Source organism: Kryptolebias marmoratus, linkage group LG23, assembly GCF_001649575.2.
Source record: "Kryptolebias marmoratus isolate JLee-2015 linkage group LG23, ASM164957v2, whole genome shotgun sequence".
NCBI lineage: Eukaryota > Metazoa > Chordata > Actinopteri > Cyprinodontiformes > Rivulidae > Kryptolebias > Kryptolebias marmoratus.
This window is the reverse complement of record NC_051452.1, coordinates 8,704,769-8,710,755: the sequence shown is the minus strand read 5'-3', so window position 1 is coordinate 8,710,755 and position 5,987 is coordinate 8,704,769.

Genomic DNA, 5,987 nt, shown 5'->3' with positions numbered 1-5,987 from the left:
TGAAGTTAATGAAACCCTTTCATACTGTATGTATCAGGTAATAGACTAAATTTACAAAAATTAAAACAACTTTTAGATCTGCCTTTTGATTCAAACGCTCAAAGGGGTGGTAACACCGCGCAGTGAAGGCAATCCTAAAACGCGATGGCTTTCTCCGCCGGTCTGACAACACTTGGGTCTACAAAGATATTTGGTAATAACCAGGGCACCCGAAGGGGTCAAAGCCAATTGACCGGCCGTAACACAAACCATCGCGCCTGAGATAATTCCAGGTTAAGAGCCGCGGTGAGGTGAAGACAAAGGTTAATCTAAAACAGAGCGCGCTCAGTCAGAGTCCGTCCCGTCCGACCCGTTGACAGCCGGACTTGGCTGGCTTGGATTTGCTCATCCAGGTGATGTTCGGAGCATCCTTACAGAGCGGGCCCACCCAGGGATCGGGTCCAACACCTCCCCCCATTGAGAAGAAGATCACTCCAGCAATTAGATTGTGTCACACCATTCAAACATAAAAGCACGCAGGGACATGAATGAAACCTCTGAATCACTTTGCCGCCGTTTCTCCAGCTCCACCCCGACCTCTCTTTTCTGTTTTTTTTTTCCCACTAACGATTTGTCACTTGGAGGAAAAACATCTTTTCCATTGAGAGAAGAAAGTCCGACAGGCTACAGGAAGTGAGAGCGCGCGGGCCGAGGCATGAAACCTCTTCCCTGACCATCTCGCCCACCCAAGCCAAAAAAACCTTTCAGCTCTAAAGCCTTATTTCGGAGCATTTTTTTTTTCTTCTTTTTTCGGCGCTCTGAATTTTTGTGCAGGTAAAGATTAGCGAAGAGCTCTCGGCAACAAAGCATTCAATCACATTCAAGTGGGACCCTGTATCAAATGCGCCCTCCACCTCCACCTACTTTAGCAGAGCAGGTCTTTCTTCTCGTCCTCCTTTCTACTCTCTTTGGCTTGGTCAAACTGAATCGCCTTTGAAACAGGCACCCCCCCCCCCCCTCCCCCTTCTCACACACCGCCTCCCCTTCATCTCGTCAATCCGAGAAAGACAGGAAATGAACGCTCTTTGTGGGATTAATTAATAGCGGGAGCTGGTCAGTGCTGTAATTGCTGACGGTGATAGCGGTGGTGGGGAGGTGAAGAAAAAGTTTGGGTTGGATTTTTTTTTTTTTACTCTTCCCCCCCCCCTTTTTCGGAGCGAAGAGAGGGTGCTCCTGAACGCTTTGAACTGAAGAGCTCTGCTGCAGTGGATTAAAGTGAGAAGAGAGAGATAGACGAGGGAGGAGGTGGGGGGCTTTGAAGTCTGCTGAGAGGTCTAGGAGAAGAAGGAGTGAAGTTGGGTGGTGGAAATTCTGTCTGGCAACATCAAACAGCGTTATCGCCCACTTTCACCTGTTGACACTCAAGGGTGAAGACACTAGATTCGGCACTGAAAGCTGCCAGGCTTCTCATCCTCTTCATCTCCCCCGTCCCTCTCCGTAGATATCACCGAGACGCTTCCATGCAGATTGTTTTCACGGTTCACACGGGTTTATTCTCCGCTCGGATCTGAACGCTCGGTCCATTTCTCAATAAACCGGAGCCGCTTTGTTTTTTTCCCCTCCACCTGAACTCAAGGGTCAGCCCGATGGGATCACAACGAGCGTTCGGATTGTTAAAATGTGCGGGTTTTTTTAAAATCCCACAATACTCCCACGCAGAGCGCTCAGCGGCGGTTTGAATCTCTCGAGGTCGCCGCGTGATTACGGCTAACGTTCACCTTTTGAGTTTTAACTCCAATTCAAAAGAGTTTTAACTCATTAATAACTTCAGAGATCCGGCAGAGGGTAACGGAACAAATTCTTGGCTGTCATTCAATCAGAGTTTACTGTCTGCTGGTGAGAAGTTCAGAACAAAATAAAAGAAACGCAGGAACTGCTAAATTTGTTCGCAGAGATGGAAAACTGTTAAGTTTTGTCCGTTTTCACTTTGTCAACCAAAGCCGTTTCAACTACACATGATTAAAAAGGAAAAGTCATTTCAATAAAAGGGCAAAGATTCAACAAAACTAAAACTGGATCAAGGCGTTCCTAAATTATCCCGATTTTGGATTTCGTGCAACTCTTTCCTCCGAAAATCTTCATGAGTCCGCTCATCTTCTCAAAATCTTCATTTGGTTTCTTCGAATTAAATCAGGTTCTGTTAAATTTATATTATTTTTTTTTTTCGTTTATGGTTTTTATGTCCGTGTTTACGTTGTTGTCATTTAAACCTCCTAAAAATAGCTTATTTTATTATTGTTCTCTGGTAAAACTCGCACTGAAGCCCAAACGATGAGGAGTTTAGTCTTTTACAGGTTGTATTCAGCTTAAACTTCGTTTACTTTGTACTGAAAGGATTCCCCTTTTATTAAAATCCATTCTGAAGTTCAGCATTTACACAAGACGCATGGCTAAAATAAATCTTTTTACCAATGATGGTTTGGTTTATGATTTTTCTCAACAAAAAGACAAAAAAAGCTACTTTATTTCCATTATTATGACACTTTTTCTACCTTTCCTGCATTTATACTTTACTCTAAAAACACTTTTCCCCTCTAGAATTTTGACTTTTATCCACATTTCAATTTTACTCTGGAAATACAATTTTAAAAATCGTTTCCTTCAACACAGACTTTCTCCCCCTCAACGTTTTGTAAGTCCTGTAGTTAGTTCTTGATATTTAACTGCCTTAGAGGCATAAATTCCTCATTATGGAAACAATATTATATAAAAAGTTAAAGCTAACTGAAGAGTTTTTGTTCACTTGGAGAATTAAAGTAGTGGAACGCCGGGCTGAGTGATTTGGCCTCAAACTCAAATCTTAATATATATAATAATATAAACCTATAATAATAAACCTATAATATAATAGGTTTCATCCAAATATTTTTATCATCTGAGCTAAATCCCTGCATAAATATTAAGATTCAATGTTTTGATTTAACAACTCTAATGGACAGTTTTTGTTTTGCATGCAAAAAAAGAAAACCCGAATGAACTTAAATATAGTTTATTTGGACGCAAGCAGCTAAATGTAGAGTTTAAAACATTGTTTTGTTTAGCAGTGGATATTTCAGGTGGTGTAAAACTCCATTTGTGGTCAGGAATTTGTAAAAAAAAAAAAAAGGGCATGTTTTGCAGTTTACAGTGTTTTTAAAAAGTCCGAACACTTGCCGGATGATAAATCCCGCGCTCGTTTTCTCTGGAGCCATTCGTCCGATTTTAAAATCACGATCTCAGAGCATTTGTTGTCTCGCTTAACTTCCCCTTTGCTTTCAGCATTCCCTCTGTCCGAACACACACACACACACAAGATATTTCTGGATATTGTGTCAGAGAAACTCAACTCCCGATGAATTAGATGCAGATGGTCTGAACACTGCCGTGAAAGTTTATACTTTATAGTCACAACATAACATTCAAGACGTCTCACACGGAAACACACAATCCGTCAGGTATAATTGAGATATCGCCCTCTTCTAACCGTAATCTCAAAGTTCATTTGAGCTCCATACTTCGCCTTTTGAGTCTGAAGGTTTAAAGTTCAACGTGTGCTGGAGATAAAGTTGAAAGCCTGGATTTCGATCACGCTGAACGGCAACAAAAATAGATCAAGAGTTTATTCAGGGGGGGAGAGAACGAGCACAAAAGAAACGCCCTTATAGTCCAAAACATCCACCAGACGGAGAAATCATGAAGCGGTGATGTGAGCCCGCGTTCACTCATCCATTATACTAACTTGGCACGTTTAAGACACACTGACTGGACACAAAATGGTTTCAACATTCAGGATAAGAAGATGTAGCACTNAAACAGACAGACAGACAGACAGACAGACAGACAGGCAGGCAGGGAGGGAGGGAGGGAGGGAGGGAGGGAGCGATCCTTGATTTTTATGCAATGCCTGCTCAAAATTCAGCTATCCTTGAGGCGCGCTTGTGCAACACTTTGCTGATGTCTGGAGGCCTGTAATTGTGCTCACACATCAATTATGGATCTCCTCGCCTCCGCCGGCTCCAATCAGAGGGCGCCCGGTAGCCGGCCGCGCTCCCCCGGCGCTTTTTTTGGAAAGCAGTTTGATTACAGGTGTAGTACAGGCAGCCTTGTTATAGGACTGGAGGTTCCCCCCCTCCCCTCTCTCTCCCCTTTCTTTTACTTTCCTCTCCTTTTCTGTCCGGGCATAAGGGGCTTGTTGGTGGGAAATGAGGGAGGAAGTAAGGGTGGCGGTGGAGCAAGGACGGGGAAGGGGGGGGCGGGACTCGTCTGATTCGGCCATCACATCCCGCTAACAATTTCTGTCAGGTCCCCAGAGGTTCCCTAATGAGCCCCACCGACACGGCCGAGGGCGAGATCCCCGCACCGGCCCACTGAAGTGAGAAGCCAGCGGATCGGCACCTAGCAGCCTTGCAATTATTAATCAGACTTCCCTCTTTTTTTTTTTTTTCCTTTCCTCCCCTTTTCACTCACTCCATTCATCAGTTAGTCAAAGTGTTCCCCCTCTTTCTGCGACGGTCTTTACAGCCAGGATCTCCTGGTTAACAGATTATTAAAGCACTGTCAGAACATTGATTTACGCCGACGATGTTCAAATAAACCAGCAGATTGAAACAAACTCTTAAACACAAAACGCTCAGTCCTACAGAAAGTGTGTGCAGGTTTATGCAAATATAACTGCATCATATTCCAAACAGTACATAGAATCATTAAAAAAAGCTCCTGAATTGACTAGAAAAGATTTATAAATTAACGCATCAGTGATTATAATCCAATATAACTGAATAAAGAGCCACAATATTATAATGACTACTTTTCTTATCTAAATTCATCCCTTTAGATACTTTTGCTAAACTCTTTTTATGGATTCAAGAAAGCAAATACTTCGATCGTTGCATCTAACTGATAATATAAAGTAAAATATTTAAACTCTGATTGTTTTGGTTCTGTTCACGTGAAATAAACGGACAAGTTTAAGGTTTTCCTGGTTTAAATAATTTGCTCAAAAGGTTTGTGCTCGTTTAGAGGAGCTTATATTGTCCTTTAAAAAGCTCAAAACATTTAACCCTCTGCTAGAACGTTTCTAATGAGTTCTTAGTAAGGGGAGCACAGAAATAATTCATCATCATCTTGCTTCCCTGCCTGCAGTTTTTAAATGTCCCCACAAGGGGCACCACATTTTGTGTCAAAATTTGAAAAAATTCTAGGTGAGATGGGGACTTTTTCTTTTTTTTTTTACATTTTCTAGGAAGATCACAATCGGCTCTTATGTTCACGTTTAGCGCAAAGTCAGCAGCATCGGAAAACTAACTTGCGGAGGGGGGGTTTAGGGGTTTCTTTTAAAGGAAATAAAAGCTTAAAAACTGAGAAGTGCATACGCAATTTACATGTTTTACGATGATTAAAATCCTGGCATTTCCTCTTTTACGCAACTTTTAACTTCACGTTAAAACGAGCATTTGGGGACCGAGTTCTGGATGGAAAACTTAAATATTTAAATTGTGTAATAATTCGATATGGCTACTCTGAACTTCCTGCAGACAAATCTTAATCTTTTCTTTGTCGATAGATGAGTGAAGCTGCTAGAAGTAGAATAAAACACAGAGTTTATGTGGATCTAATGTCTGAGAGTTGCTTTGAAGCGCCGGAACATGCAGATATTATTTACAGCATATTAATGCACACGGCCCGTTTCGTAGGCACTGGGTTTGGACTTTTATGTTAACAGAATTTCTCTCTCTCTCCGTCACACACACACACACACACACACACACACAGTTTTATCCCTCTGTAGAAGAAAAAAGGGAAAGTTGCTTCTTTAAGTCTGGGCTGACTCGCCCTGCAGCGAAAGCTGACCTTTGCACCACAAAGGTGAAAAGCTGTGTTCTCACTGGTTTGAGAAAAATGCCTCCAGAAGTAACATTTTTCCCTCTTCACATTTCATCTTTTCATTGGTTATTGTGATTTTTTTTTTT